Genomic DNA, 14707 nt, shown 5'->3' with positions numbered 1-14707 from the left:
TATTGAGTAGGTCCCTGGCAGTTGGTACTACCTCTTTTCTTTTTGTTGAGGTGATTTTTTCTGTCTTGTCATTTTGTGCAGAGGAGAATAGATTAATGAGAGAACTAAATGCTAACAGGGTAACTACGTTCCCAGAAAGTGTACTCTAAACAAATCAGAAAAGACCTGAAGCAGTGGGAAAAGAAAGGGAAATAGAGAAAAAAGAAAAAGAAAAAGAAAAAAAAGATAAAGATAATGATAAAAACAAACAAAAACAGAACAAAACAAAACAAGAAAACCAGAATGTGATCAAATATGATCTATATGGTATATAGATCAGTGCCACACACTAGATTTGGGGTGTATTTTGGTCTGTTAGAAGAAAGTGCCTCCCAAAATTTTAAAGAAAGAACTTATATATGTACAAAAATAGGGTTGATATGATGAAGGGATGGAATATGACTGTAAAGATGGAAATTATAAAAAATTTTATAAAAGGAATTGATAAGAAGTTGTTTGAAAAAAGAAAGAAGAGGATTTAAAAAAAGAAAAAAGAAAAAAAAAGGGAGAGAATGTGATCAGGCAGGGGAGTAGGAAAAAACCATACACTAGAGATTTAGGGTATATTTTGATCTGTTAGAAGAAACTATCTCAAAATTTTAAAGAGAGAACAACTTATATATATATATGCCAAAAATACAGGTAACTACTATGAAGGGATAGAATATGACTCTAAAAATGAAAAGTAAAAATGGAAAATAAAAATTTTTTTTTAAAAAAAGGGTTTGATAAGATGTTGGTTGAAAAAGGGAAAAGAAAAATTAAAAAAAAAAAGGCAAAAAAAATTAACTTTGAAAGACTAAAGAATCATGGTAAAAAAGCCATGAATTCTATGTTCATTATTCCCCTAGCACTGGAGTTCTGCCGTTCTCATTGTTCGGTAGACTTGGTCTTGGCTAGCTGTTCTCGCTGATCTTCTGGGCGAGGGTCCTGTTGCCGTGGTTTTCAAAAGTCTTTGCCGGAGGCGGAATTGCCCCGCCCTTGCCCAGTCCGGGCTAAGTAATCTGCTTGGGTTTGCTCTCGGGAGCTTTTGTTCCCTTCAAGCTTTCTGTAGAGCTTTGGAGGTGGAGAGTGTAAATGGCAGCCTCCCAATCTCCGCCCCAGAGGAGCCGAGAACTTGAGGCCCGCTCCTCAGTGAGCCCCCAGAGAAAAGCTGTCAGTCACTCCCATTTCCCCGGTCTCCGGCCGCACTCCGTGCTCACCCAGCCTGTGACCGAGCGTTTCTATATCTGGCACCCGACCCTGTGTGGAGTCTCCAAACCCAGCAGATCCCTGCAGTGCGCTTCCACACCTCTTCTCCCGGGGAAGAAGGTGAGTCTTCCCGGATCTGCCGCTTGTTGGGTCCCTGCTGGAGGAGCAGTGGCCCAACTGTGCCGCGGATCACGGTTTATGGCAACCCCGAGCTGAGAGCCTGCATCTGGGCTCCGTCTCTGCAGCCAGCTTCCCCGCTCCCATACCTGGGAGCTCTGCCACACTCAGGCACCCCCGGTCTTTCTGTGACCCCAAGGGTCCTGAGACCACACTGTCCCGTGAGGGTTCCACCCCCGCTTAGCCACTGGAGCGACGTTCCTCAGCAGAGCCGACTTCTAAAAGTTCCGATTTTGTGCTCTGTGGCTCTATCACTTGCCAGAAGCGGCTGACGGAGGCCCCTCCCCTGCCGTCTATCCTCCTGAATATCGCCTCGGATTCACTTCTCCGCACGTCCTACCTACCAGAATGTGGTCGCTTTTCTGTTCAGAGAGTTGCCGCTATTCTTTTCTTTGATCTCCTGTTGAGTTCGTAGATGTTCAGAATGGTTTGATCCCTATCCAGCTGAATTCCTGAGAGGAGATGAAATCCAGGTCTCCTACTCCTCCACCATCTTGCTCCGCCCTCCCTCATTTCCTTTTCTTATCTTATCGCATTAGCTTGGAACTTCTAGTGTGATGTTGAAAGGAGTGGTGAAAGGGACATCACTTTGTCCTCACATGGTCTTTCCTCTGTGCATGGATTGGATTAGGGTCCACCAATATGATTTCATTTAACCTTAATAACCTCTTTAATGGTCGTATTTCCAATATAGTCTCATTATGAAGTACTGGGGGTTAGGGCTTTAACACATCAATTTTGGGGGATACAATTTGGCCCATAACAAATGCTAAGCATAAGACTGCTGAGAGCATTATCCAGTAAACTAGGTTCTAAGTAGGACACAGCTGCTCTTACCTCTCCTCTTCTCCCTTTTTTTTTTCTAATTGAATAAATATATGACAGATGGAGCTACAGTAGCCTTCTTATGATCCAAAATGAAGGCTAAGTGAATCAAGGATATGTCAGAACCTGTATTGTGGAGTCCAAAATTAATACCACCAGCCATCTACATCCAGACTTCTTGTTACATGAAAATAATAAACCCGAATTCATTTAAGCCTTTTAAATCAAGTATTTTATTTTTTGCTACCAGATAGAATCCCACTTAATATGCTTTCTATGTTGGAGATTTCATAAATTTCAATTTTTAAATTTTGATTATTACCATGAATGAAGATACTGTCTGTTTTGGTCGGGGTCCCAGCGGGAAAGCAGCGGTCACCCCAAATGTTCCAAATAGACTTTAATAAGAGAGCTAACATATACTGGATAGGGCTAAAAAAAAAAAAAAGTTACAAGGGATGGTAAGGCATCCTGAGACCAGAATCAGTTTGTATTCCCAATAACTCTTAATTATCACTATTCAACAATTACCACTCTGAAAATCAAATAGGCAATTATAACTCTAAAAATAGAATATTATCCTGGGCGCCTGAGTGGCTCAGTTGGTTAAGCGACTGCCTTCAGCTCAGGTCATGATCCTGGAGTCCCAGGATCGAGTCCCGCATCGGGCTCCCTGCTCAGCAGGGAGTCTGCTTCTCCCTCTGATCCTCCTCCCTCTCATGCTCTCTGTCTCTCATTCTCTCTCTCTCAAATAAATAAAAAATAAAATCTTTAAAAAAAAAAAGAATATTATCCTTAAAATCAAATAGGCAAGGGAAGTGAATTTAGTTATCTCATCCCACTGAAAGCTAAAACTATGGAAGAAGGGCTCCTGGTAGAACCTATTAACACAGCGGGTCACAACTACACCCAGATGCATGGCAAGGAAGGAGAAAAGAAGTGAAGAAATACTGCAGTCTTCCTCTTCCTGCCTTCAGATTGCTGCCTCTGTTCCAGTGTCCAAACCCAACTGGAAGACTTTGCGTAGGGGAGCCTAGTAGATGGAGTCCATTTATGTCTGCCTCCTAGGGAAAGTGCAGGGCACAGAAAGGCAGAGCATTAATCTTGGAGAGGTATAGTGGAAATGAAAAATAATCAGCAGAGCGTCCTAGAAAACTTCAGCCTCATTTTGACCATTTTTCATTTCAGTTACTCTTTGACATAATACAAATCAGTGGCTCTTCTCTAATATCAGATATCCACCTTTTAACTTGAAATGCACAAACCTATGTATTAAATTCATCTATCCTTGGGAAATGAGATTTGACTAAAAAGTATATGAGTGAAATGTCTGTGATAATGCAAATTGAGAAACCACAGCTTGTAATCAGTTGTCATCCACCAGAATATTAAAAAATGAATCCATAGCTACACACTACAGGTACACCTTGGTTTTAATCCAATAATGATGAAAAAATGTGCTTAAAAGCAATTAGAAGGTCTGGGGAGTCTGTTTCTTTATCTGTAAAATTAATGGAAGCAATCCCATCCATATTACAGGACTCCAAGAATAAGACAGAATAGCAGTCATAAAATATGTTTTTTAGACTAGAGATTGATAAACATTTTTATAACATATATGATAATTAGGTTAGAGGAAAATTTTTATGCTGATAATAGCCAAAGTTTATTTTTTTTAAAGATTTTATTTATTTGAGAGAGAGAGAGAATGAGAGAGAGAGCATGAGGGGGGGAGGGTCAGAGGGAGAAGCAGACTCCCCGCCAAGCAGGGAGCCTGATGTGGGACTCGATCCTGGGACTCCAGAATCATGACCTGAGCCGAAGGCAGTCGCTTAACCAACTGAGCCACCCAGGCGCCTGCCAAAGTTTATTAAACACCTCTGATGTGTGAGACAAGGTATTTTTCCTTTGTACGCTCCTTCTTTACTCCCCCCCTTCTTTCCTTCCTTCCCTCTCTCCTTTTCTTCTTTCTTTCCTGCCTGCCTATTTGCTCTCTTGCTTTCCTCTTTTGCTGCTTTCAACAGGCATTTCCTGGCTTTGTGGTAGTTATTGGGAATACAGAGAGCTATGGTGTTACAGGTAGAAGCACATAACCTAAACCAGGGGGAAAAAAGCGTTCTTGAAGGATATGGAAAATGTTCTGGAATTTGAAGATCATAGAGAAGCTAGCTGTGGGAAGAAGTGGGAGCTGTACATAGGCCACATGCAAAGACACTGAAGGCAGAGCACATTGTGCTTAAAAAATACTGCAAATTTCTAGGCATGCCAGGAAAATATAGGGTAGAATGTAGAGGAATGTAGGTCATATGAATGGAGGGATTCATATGACCTGTCCAAGAGTGTGGGTTTAAAACTAAAAGTATTAGAGTCACTATATAAGTTATTATTCAAACTAGGAGGCTTTTGAGAGTGACAGCTGGTGTTATTAATAATACCCTGAGACAAAAGTTATAAACTGAGAATGGGCAAACCAGGATTTGTGGTGACTTTAAGTATTAGAGATACAGTGAAGGGCTTTAAGGAGAGATGTGGAAAATGAAAATTCTATAGGTAAACCAGTTTGGACCCTATTAGAATAATCAGTGAGACAGATACTGAGACACTGGACCAAGCTAGCAGGACTTGAATACAAGGCAACAGGGTTGAATACAAGGAGGTAAATTTGAAAAACAGAAAGCAAGTAGTACTAACAGGACTAGGCATGGAGGATGAGGATGAAGCAAAAATATCTCCTAGGTTATTTGTGCAAGACAGCCATCTCATATTCCTCATCAGTAATAATAATTGTTTGGTAGCCATATCCACTACAAATAGAAAGATTTTTTAATTATTTATTTTTTAAAAGTATTCTCTATGCCCAATGTGGGGCTCAAACTCACGACCCCAAGATCAAGAATCACATTCACTACCAACTGAGCCAGCCAGGTGCCCCAGATATTTAAATTATTAATTAGATCTTTGCCTTCGTTAAAATTCCAAAGGACTTGCCCTTGCTTTTAGAATAAATCCAAACTCTATACAGCCCAAAGATTCTGCAGGGTCTGACGACTGCCTCTCAGCTAAACTCGGTACCATCCTTCCCTTGTTCACTCAACTCCAGGCACTCTAGCCTCAGTTTTGTGTCTTAAACACTCCAAGTTCTTCTCAGTTTTGGAAGTTTTTCACTTCCTCTCCTCTTTGCCTGGATTCCCTTCCATGGTCTCTTCATGGGACTGGTTCATTCATTGCTTCAGGTCTCCATAGTGTGCCCCTCTGGAGATGGCATTAAACATCCATCAACAGTAAATGTGCTCTGACCTTCCCCTCAACATAGGATTATTTCTTTGAGGAACTTAAGTGAGTGGAAGTTGAGCTCAGCAAATTCGGAGCAGTTGCTAAGTGGATGGTGCATCATCTGTTCCCCTTACAGCATCAGAGTGATTCTTAAAATTTAAGGAACAAAAACCTCCAGTGTCCTTCTCTTGCAATTAAAATAAAATGAAAATTTTTCACCTTCACCTGCATCACCCTACATGGTCTGTCCCTGGCTCCATCTCTGGCCAGACATCCTGCTTGCTCTTCCTGCCCTCACTCTGTCTTCTCCAAACCCTCTAGTTTCCTTGCATTCATCCAGTACTCCAAAAGCACTCCTAACTTAGGGACTTTGCACTTGTTATTCCTCCTGTTTGGGAAGTTCTTCACCTACTCCGTCCCACTGCAGGTATTTACTCAAATGCCACCTCCTCCAGGAAGCCTCCTAGACCATTCTATCCACAGAATAACTCTCTTCAGTCACTTTTATTCCTATCCATACTTTATTATTTTATAGCACTTATCACTACCTGCCATTATACAGGTATGTGTTTATAGTTATCCTCTACTAGGTTGTAAACTCTGTTAAGGCAGGAATGTTGTCTGTTTTGTTTATTGTTTATTACCCAGTGCTTAACAACAGTGAATGGCACATGGTAGGTGATTCATTTGTTGAACAAATGATGAAAAAATTGACTGACTCATGGATTCTCCACACAGATCTTCTTAGGCTAGTCTTTGGTTAGAAGATGAAAGTTTATGTAATAGGTTTTCTGGCTAGATGAGGCCAAGAGAAGTCATTGATGCAGTACCCTTCCATCAAACAGTAATTTAGTAGTACTTGTCTTGGTTAAAGAAAAGAAAGTGAGGCTTACTTATCTGAAGTCACACATGTTGTTATTGTTAAGAGCTGGTAAGATCCTCAGCTTCCTATATTTTAGCAGAAAAAACACTGACATTATAGTGCATTTTCTATGTGCCAAATCTGTGTTAAGTGCTTTACTCAATAAAACCATCGCACAGACAGACATATGCAGCTAAGAGAGGTTAAGTAACTAGTCCAAAGTCACACAGCTAGTAAGTAGCAGAGTTGGAATTTAGAAGCAGGTCTATCTGGCTTCTCAGCCTCACAATGTCCAAATGAGCATCCATTACAATGAGGGCAGTCTTAGCTCCTAAAGGACTCGGTTCCATCACCAATCTCAGTGGCAACCTCCAAGTCAGATTTCTTAAATCTAGTAGAAAACTAACAACTAATCATAACAAAAGTGACAAAGTAATGATTACATAAGAGGTGAATGTTCAGATCTCCAAGAATAACTTCCTAATACAAACACGTTCTCTTATTCAAATACTATAAATACCTTAACAGAATCATGCTACTGTATTAATAAACTGCAGGTAATTAAATAATTGACTCATTTATTCAACACATGTTTACTGAGCATTTCATGCGTACAGCATATATTACTAAGTAATGGAAGAGGTACAGAGTAACATAGACACAATCTCTCCTCTCAGGATTTTCTGATCTAATTTGAAAGACAAAACATGCACAGGCCAAATTTAAATATACACTTGAAAACAAAATAGGAGACTTCCAAGAATACATGCAGATACTTCATTTAAATCAGTTGTTTTCATTTTTCCCGACACTCAATCCAACAGAACGTGAAACAGACTGAATTGAGGCTCATTTTTACTCCATTCTTTAGCTAGTCTTTCAGGTGGCCACACTCATGTGGCAATTGATGAACAAAAACAAAGTGAGGAAAAGGAAAAGTCGAATAATTCATGAGCTATTTTTTTTCCTCCTTTATTCTAGCACCTACTGTGTCAGGGAAGGAACTGGGTGCTGAGGACTCAGGGAGGAGAACCCAGACATTTAGCCTGCCCTGCAGGATTCCGAGTCTGGTAGGGATAGAGTCATAAACTGCAGTGCTCCAAGACTGTTACATGTGTTGTGATAAAAATCAGAAAGTGGTATACTGTGGCAATAAAGCATGTGGATGTTTTGTGTTCAGACTGCCACATTCATATCTTATTAGTACTACCACTTACTACCTGTGTGATGTAGAGTGAAATTCTAATCCCTATGAATTTTTATTTCTTCACATGAAAAATGAAAATAACAATAGGCCTTCCTAAGGTTATTATAACTACTAAATGAATTATACGTGCTGGAAATAATAGGAAATATTCTCATTAGCTGTTCTATGTGCAGTCATCTGGACAGTTTCCCTACAAGAAATTACCTCTGTCTGAGATGACTCAAGGAAAAGTAATGAGTAATATTTCCAGATTTGGGAGAACATTCTGGACAGATAGAGTATCATGAAGGAAGAATCACCATGAAACAGACACTCAGGGCAATGTAAGTCTTTTGATTGGCATAGGTCTCTGGCCCTCTGGTTAAAGGTATGTGTGTCATTTGGGAGGAAGGTAAGATTGGTAGACAGAGGCCAGATAATGTTCAGCCCTGTGTGGCATGTAAGGATGTTTGAATGTGATCCAGATTACAGTAGAATCAGAATTTTAATTAGAGAAGTCACATAGTCAAAGTAGACTTCGACAAACTGTAAAAATACACTGGGACAAGGAGAAATGGGCAGCCAGAAAAGCAGTTGAAAGATGGTTGTAATAGTTCAGGTAATAGATGGTAATGGCCTAAAGATTGTAGCTGTGGGGATGGAGAGAAAGACATGATTCTGAGAGATTCTAAAAGGTAAAATATATAGGACTTGGTGATTTATTGAGTTTGTGGAGTGATTAAGGAGAAAAAGTCTAGGCTGTCTCACACAAATGCCTACAAAATGAAAAAACCACCTTCTTCCAGGTAAGTTAAGTCATGACTATTCCAATTAGTGCTGCAATTTGTTTTCACCGTACTTACCCTTGGGTGAATAACAGTTTCCCTTGCTGATCAAGTACTTAACCTGATTGAGGAGAGGCAAAAACATTATTGACCGTTAAACAGCCATACTTAATTCTGTGCCTAAACATTGATGAAAACTAGTCCTTTTGCTACAAAAATAAAATAAATTTCAATTATCAATTACAATATAGAAAGAGCTAGTTGAAGGAATCTGTGACTCAACAATGAACTTTGAGTTTATTTCTAATTCCAGCATTTCAAAGTTTTAAAGGCTTATTCACTAATGGATTGCATTCCCAATGCAACTAGTATTCTGAAATCTAATCAGGCAATTTCATTAATTCTATAGTGGAAAGATTCCTAGTCTGTGGCTTACTGTTGCTATACTAATTTTGATACAGACTACAAAAAATGGTATTCTTAGTGTTTTATAGCTTTGAAAACCTTAACTTAATCCTGGGAGGCCTAAAATAGAGGGAAGAAGTAGTTTGTGATTATGGATTGGAGAATTTTAAATTTACCTGGGCTAGTCGTCTTCTACTCTTATTTGTTCTGCTGGTTGGAAGGTTTCTCACTAATGCATTCACTCATGCAAGGAGACAATCATCTAGAGTCAGTGGGCGTTCAGTTTTAGTTTAGGAATGGAGGATGAGTTGTAGCCTCCCTTTATAGGAGGTATCATGAGATAGGATAAGATGTTGTTATTCTCTCTAAAAGTGCACTTTATTTTTATTTTTGTTCTATTTGCTAAATATCATTTATACAGCTTCAGCTTTTTTATTTGTGCACGTGACTATTGGGTATTAAGTGAAAGCATGCGTTACTTCAGTAGTATATTGTACACCAAGATGCCAGAACTGACCAAATGCATCTAGAATTTGCCTGATACTAGTTAACAATTTCCAAAAGTTAAAAATTACCACCAGAAAAATGTTGAATATCTGATAGTATAGAAAGAGAACCCAACCTTTTGTTTCAGTCTTTCTTTAGAGCAGCATAATTACTTATTATGAGATGTGATATATTATGTTGTAGGAAGGCTGAATCGGGAGATAATTAAAGAAGGAATTATGGAATATTCAAGAGTTTATTATACCCAAGTTTTGGGGGAAATGTTTACTTCTCTGAACTGAGCTTAAGCCTTTACAATTTGCTCCGATTCCATTTTCTACTTCAAAGAAATGATTGAAGGGAAATACCTAAAATGTTAATCCTGAATTTTAAGTAAAAATGATTGAGTTTAGGGGTCCCTGGGTGGCTCGGTTGAGTGGCCAACTCTTGATTTTGGCTCAACTTGTGGTCTTGGGGTCATGGGATTGCACCCCAAGCTGGGCTCCACGCTCAGTGTGCAGTCTGCTTGAGGTTCTCGCTCTCCCTCTCCCTTTGCCCCTCCCCCTGCTCTCAATTGCTTGCATGCTCTCTCTCTCTAAAATAAATAAATAAATAAAATCTTCTAAAAAATATTATAGAGCTTGGAATTGAATCCGTTTTTTCAGCCTCAATTTCAATCTTTTTCTATAAGAATTAGGATATGTGATAAGCTATATCTCCCATGGCTACTTAGATTGTCCCATTTTACAAAAGTGACAAAAATACCATCAAGTGCAATCAATTATTTTTTTCTGTTTTATATACTTTCTCTAGTGGATCATTAAATTCTTTGAATCATAAGCAAAGGCTTCTGATCTGTTTTATGTATTCCTACTTTGGGATTCTATTCCTCTATAAAATGCCAATACAGCTTACTCGCAAGGGTACCCAAAGTACAGCTTTTGGTCTACAAAAGTCTCTTAAATGATAAGAGACAAGAAAACCATTGTAAATAATAGCTCAGAAGAAAAACAACACACTAAAATGAACAAAGAATAAGAGTTTATAGATATATGTGAGATAAATTTCTCTGTTGCTAAACAGAGAAATTACATTATACATTGTATAATAATTTCCAGTGTTATGGTATAGGTAAAAATTAGATGTTATTGATAATTTTTGGTAAGTGACTCCATTATATAGCAAATAATGAACAACCATTTTGATTCATATTTATGGTCATAAGAGGTAGAGAAGGGATGAAAGAGAATTGCTTCAGCTCATAATAGTTTATAGCGGTTGAATATTTATTTTTTTAGGTTAAATTTTGTTAGTTAACATACAGTGCAATATTGGTTTCTGGAGTAGAATTCAGTTCAGTGATTCATTTTTTAAAATTTAATTAACATATAATGTATTATTTGTTTCTGGGGTACAGGTCTGTGATTCATCAGTCTTACACAATTCACAGTGCTCACCATAGTACATACCCTCCCCAGTGTCCATCACCCAGCCACCCCATCCCTCCCACCCCACTCCACTCCAGCAACTCTCAGTTTGTTTCCTGAGATTAAGAGTCTCTTAAAGTTTGTCTCTCTCTCTGGTTTCATCTTGTTTCATTTTCCCCTCCCTTCCCCTATGATCCTTTGTCTTATTTCTCAAATTCTGCATATCAGTGAGATCATATGATATGTGTCTTTCTCTAATTAACTTATTTCGCTTAGCATAATACCCTTTAGTTCCATCCATGTTTTTGCAAATGGCCAGATTTCATTTTCTTGATGGCTGAGTAGTATTCCATTGTGTATATATACCACATCTTCTTTATCCATTCATCTGTCAATGGACATCTGGGCTTGTTCCATAGTTTGGCTATTGTGGACATTGTTGCTATAAACATTGGGGTGCAGGTGCCCCTTTGTATCACTACATTTGTATCTTTGGTCTAAATACCCAGTAGTGCAATTGCTGGGTTGTAGGGTAGCTATATTTTCAACTTTTTGAAGAACCTCCATACTGTTTTCCAGAGTGGCTGCACCAGCTTGCATTCCCACCAACAGTGTAGGAGGGTTCCCCTTTCTCCACATCCTTGCCAACATCTGTCGTTTCCTGACTTGTTAATTTTAGCCATTCTGACTGGTGTGAGGTGGTATCTCATTGAGGTTTTGATTTGGATTTCCCTGATGCCAAGCGATGTTGAGCACTTTTTCATGTGTCTGTTGGCCATTTGGATGTCTTCTTTGGAAAAATGTCTGTTCATGTCTTCTGCCCATTTCTTGATTGGATTCTTTGTTCTTTGGGTGTTGAGTTTGATAAGTTCTTTATAGATTTTGGATACTAGCCCTTTATCTGATATGTCATTTGCAAATATCTTCTCCCATTCTGTCGGTTGTCTTTTGGTTTTGTTGACTGTTTCCTTTGCTTTGCAAAAGCTTTTTATCTTGATGAAGTCCCAATAGTTCATTTTTGCCCCTGCTTCCTTTGCCTTTGGCAATGTTTCTAGGAAGAAGTTGCTGCCGCTGAGGTCAAAGAGGTTGCTGCCTATATTCTCCTTTAGGATTTTGATGGACTCCTGTCTCACACTGAGGTCTTTCAACCATTTGGAGTCTATTTTTGTGTGTGGTGTAAGGAAATGGTCCAGTTTCATTCTTCTGCATGTGGCTGTCCAATTTTCCCAACACCATTTGTTGAAGAGACTGTCTTTTTTCCATTGCACATTCCTTCCTGCTTTGTCAAAGATGAGTTGACCATAGAGTTGAGGGTCCATTTCTGGGCTCTCTATTCTGTTCCATTGATCTATGTGTCTGTTTTTGTGCCAGTACCATGCTGTCTTGATGATGACAGCTTTGTAATAGAGCTTGAAGTGTGGAATTGTGATGCCGCCAGCTTTGCTTTTCTTTTTCAACATTCCCCTGGCTATGCGGGGTCTTTTCTGGTTCCATACAAATTTTAGGATTATTTTTCCAGCTCTGTGAAAAATGTCAATGGTATTTTGATAGGGATTGCAATGAGCGTACATATTGCTCTAGGTAGCATAGACATTTTCACAATCTTTGTTCTTCCATTCCATGAGCATGGAACGTTTTTCCATTTCTTTGTGTCTTCCTCATTTCTTTTATGAGTGCTCTATAATTTTCTGAGTAAAGATCCTTTGCCTCTTTGGTTAGGTTTATTCCTAGGTATCTTATGGTTTTTGGTACAATTGTAAATGGGATCGATTCCTTAATTTCTCTTTCTCCAGTCACATTGTTAGTGTATAGAAATGCCACTGATTTCTGTGGATTGATTTTATATCCTGCCACTTTACTGAATTCCTGTATGAGTTCTAGCAGTTTTGGGGTGGAGTCTTTTGGGTTTTCCACATAAAGTATCATATCATCTGCAAACAGTGAGAGTTTGACTTCTTCTTTGCCAATTTGGATGCCTTTTATTTCTTTATGTTGTCTGATTGCTGTGGCTAGGACTTCTAATACTATGTTGAATAGCAGTGGTGATAGTGGACATTCCTGCCATGTTCCTGGCCATAGGGGAAAAGCTCTCAGTTTTTCCCCATTGAGAATGATATTCACTGTGGGTTTTTCATAGATGGCTTTTATGATATTAAGGTATATTCCCTCTATCCCTACACTGTGGAGAGTTTTAATAAAGAAAGGATGCTGTATTTTGTCAAATGCTTTTTCTGCATCTATTGAGAGGATCATATGGTTCTTGTCATTTCTTTTATTAATGTGATATATCATGTTGATTGATTTGTGAATGTTGAACCATCCTTGTAGCCCAGGAGTAAATCCCACTTGATCGTGGTGAATAATCCGTTTAATGTACTGTTGGATCCTATTGGCTAGTATTTTGGTGAGAATTTTTGCATCCATGTTCATCAAGGATATTGTTCTGTAATTCTACTTTTTGGTGGGGTCTTTGTCTGGTTTGGGGATCAAGGTAATGCTGTCCTCATAGAAAGAGTTTGGAAGTTTTCTTTCCATTTCTATTTTTTTGAAACAGCTTCAGAAGAATAGGATTAGTTCTTCTTGAAATGTTTGGTAGAATTTCCCTGGGAAGCCATCTGGCCCTGGACTCTTGTTTGTTAGGAGATTTTTGATGACTGCTTCAATTTACTTGCTGGTTATCGGTCTGTTGATTAGATTTTAGTTCTTTTATTTCTACAGAAAGAGATTTTCTAGTGTCTTCTATGCCTTTTATAAGCCCAGGTAGTATCTTTATAAGCATTATTCTGAACCCTAGTTGATATCTTACTTATATACATACTGATGAGGTCCCTGGCAGTCAGTATTACCTCTTGTTCTTTTTTGAGGTGAGTTTTTCCATTTTGTCATTCTGTACAGAGAAGGATAGATGAATGAGAGAAGAAATTACTTAAGTGGCAACAATGACCCCAGAGAAATATATACTAAACAAATCAGAAGAGACCTGAAACCAAAAAAAGAGAGAGAGAGAGAGAATATAATCAGACAGGTGAACAGAACAGAGCCATACATTATATCCTGGGTGTATTTTGGTCTGTTTGTTAGAAGAAACTATTTTCCAAAATTGTAAAGAAAGGAAAACTTATATATATACAAAAATAAAATTAAATACATTGAGAGGATAGAATGTTATTATAAAGATGAAAATTAAAAGAATTTAACCAAAAAAGAAGAAGAAGAAGGGGAGGAAGAAAATAAAAGAGAGAATATGATCAGATAGGTGAAGAGAACAGAGCAATACACTAGATTCTTGGTATATTTTGGTCTCTTTGTCAGAAGAAACTGCATTCCAAAATTGTAAAGAAAGAAAAACTTACATATATACAAAAATAAAATTAAAGACAATGAAAGGATAAAATGTAAATGTAAAAATAAAAATAAAAAGGACTTTGAAAAGTTGTTAAAATAAGAAATTGGTTGAAAAGGGAAAGACAAAAAAAAAAGTTAAAACTGAAAGTCTAAAGAATCGTGGGGGAAAAACCATGAATTCTATATACTCTTTTCCCCTAGTGCTGGCGTTTTGCAGTTCTGTGTGATGGGTAAACTTGGTCTAGCTGGAAGTTTTTGCTGGTCTTCTTGGGGAGGGGCCTTTTATGCTGATTCTCAGGTGTCTTTGCCCCAGACAGAATTGCACCACTCTTGACAGTGGGCCAGGCTAAGTAAGTGGCTTGGGATTGCCCTCTGTAGCTTTTGTTCCATGAAGGCTTTCTGCACTGCTTTAGAGGAAGAGAATGAAAATGGCAGCCTCCCAATCTCCAGCCCAGGAGCTGAAAGCTTGGGGTCCTATTGCTCAGTATGGCCTCAGGGAAAAGTAATCAATCACTCTGTCTCCCTGGTCTCTGTCTGCACTCCATACTCACCCAACCTGTGGCCAATTGTTTCTGTCTCAGTCACATCATCCCCTTTTGAGTCTCCAAATCCTGTAGACTCCTGTGGTGTGCACCAGTGCAGCTCCTCCAGGGGGAGGGTGGTGGAGTCTCCCTGTGGTTCTGTGACTTGCTGGGCTTCTGCTCAG

Source organism: Mirounga angustirostris, unplaced genomic scaffold (assembly GCF_029215605.1).
Source record: "Mirounga angustirostris isolate CCGP_5_RB_7025 unplaced genomic scaffold, mMirAng1.0.hap1 SCAF_15, whole genome shotgun sequence".
NCBI lineage: Eukaryota > Metazoa > Chordata > Mammalia > Carnivora > Phocidae > Mirounga > Mirounga angustirostris.
This window is presented reverse-complemented; position numbering follows the sequence as displayed.